The sequence below is a fragment of the Benincasa hispida genome, chromosome 5 (genome assembly GCF_009727055.1).
Source record: "Benincasa hispida cultivar B227 chromosome 5, ASM972705v1, whole genome shotgun sequence".
Lineage (NCBI taxonomy): Eukaryota > Viridiplantae > Streptophyta > Magnoliopsida > Cucurbitales > Cucurbitaceae > Benincasa > Benincasa hispida.
The window spans coordinates 40,871,409-40,873,368 of record NC_052353.1 but is presented as its reverse complement, the minus strand read 5'-3'; the positions used below and the strand labels follow the sequence as shown (position 1 = coordinate 40,873,368).

Below are 1,960 nucleotides of genomic sequence, written 5' to 3'. Positions count from 1 at the left end.
AGGTTATTATTTTCTTGAGTTGTGCTTACTATGATTTTCTTATATTTTGTTGCATTAGATTGATGGAAGTAATAGGTTGTATAAATGATATTGTAGGCCAATTCTGATAAGCAAATAATTGGCAATAATTAGGAGCTGGAACATTAAAAGGTTTACTTCCAAATTAAGCTTAAAAGTATGGAAAGTTGCAACCCTTCAAGAATCAAAGCCACCAAAAGTCATAATAAATCTGAAAATTCATATTCATTCACATATTTAATATTAGATGTATCAATTTATGACAATGTATTTACATTTATGGAGGTTCATGTATGTAGTTGAAGGGTTTTTGTTGAACCTACTCAATTAGGTGAAAGGTTGTGTCATTTCAAGTTGTCTTTTCAATTATTATAAATACCTATGTACTTTTGTCATTTAAGAGAAGACTTTGAATTTGAATGAAATTTCATTAGAGTTTATTCTCTCAAGTTTTATGTTTTTTCTTTGTATTCTTGTATTTAGAATGCATGTATTAAAACTTTCAATCTAGTTTAATCAATTAGATCGTGGAGAGTTCAAAATCTTGAAGTTAGGAATAAGTTCTCCTTTCTTCTTGATCATTGATTAATCTTCCAAACCAAATCTGTTTAACTTCTTGGAGTTGTTATCATTTTGTTTATTAGGAGTTATTCTCATTATCGTTGTGGGGTTCTCATACGTGATTGAGGTAGGTATTTTTACCACATTCTACTACCATTTCCTTTTGGTTCAAGCATTTTATTGTTAAATCATCACAGTGCATCTACATGCTTAAACCAAAAGGCTAGAACAAATTAGGCTCAAATATCAGCGCAAGACCAAACACACTATGTATAAGATTAACTTAAAATCATCGGTTTTGATACTCTATTGAATCACTGCTACGAATGAATGCCTGAGTTGATAGGACACAGAAAATTTGATGTGCTTTTCTCTCTACATTTGTTAAAAACCAATCGGTTTTGATACCCAATGTAAGTTTGTCTTTTAATTCTATCCATTTTTTTTTTCTAGATATTATTTGGGCAGTTGGGGTTCATAGTAAAATGAGTTCCACTATTTTTTTTTCATTTGCTCAGAGATTTACTTATTATCTTGATTCTTCTCGGTAGATATTTACATTAGAGTATTAATTCAAACTTTGTTATTGATAGATTTAAAAGGGTGTTTATATTTGATACTTTGATTTTTGTGGGGGTGGGGGGGACGGATTTTGAAAGGAATATTTATATATGTCGTTGTAAATTGGAGGTAGAAGAATATAAAAAACATGCATGTTATCTAATGTGTATTAGTAGACTGAGTGATTTAACTTTTGTTATATAAATGATATATGAAAAAGATGCTTAGACTTACATGAATATTATAATTATCGTTGAAGTCGATACTTTGAGTTGAACTCTAAAATGAATGTTGTATTTTTTGCTAGGTCTTGCACAAACCTATTAAAGTGGTGAAGCTACCAAGCAAGTGATTGACGTTTGGTTAGCGATAAAACTTGTTGTAATGTAGTTACTCGTGACAATACCTTGTTATATTTAGTTTCTTTGTAAAAAATTTATCAAATTTGGTTTTTAGTTTGTGTGTTTGTCCCATGGAGGATATTTGATAGTTCATTTTATTTAGTTTCTTTATAAAAGGTTATCAACTTTATTCTTATATATAAAAGTTCTTATTTATGTTTGTGTCAATTTTGGGATTAAATAAAATTAGTTGATGATGGAAATCATGTGTGTAATGACAAGATTCAAATAAATAACTATCGAGACATGTATTTTATTGACAATATAAAAGTGTCATAAATATGAAATCATGTGACAATAAAAATGTATCGTGATAAAACATTTGTTCACATAAAATAATTGTGATGGTTTAAATATTCTTAACAATAAAGTGTCCTTGTTCATATATTCTTGACAAGAAAAAAAATGTCATTATATGT

The 1,960-nt window shown here is 28.5% G+C and overlaps 1 long non-coding RNA gene across 1 annotated transcript; it reads left to right on the top strand.

Moving 5' to 3' along the window:
* The first annotated feature begins 410 nt into the window (after window positions 1-410).
* On the top strand, window positions 411-1,709 carry LOC120078345. The gene is made up of 2 exons (XR_005481987.1): window positions 411-706; window positions 1,448-1,709. It is a non-coding gene; the product is annotated as an uncharacterized LOC120078345 (long non-coding RNA).
* The last annotated feature ends 251 nt before the right edge of the window (window positions 1,710-1,960 follow it).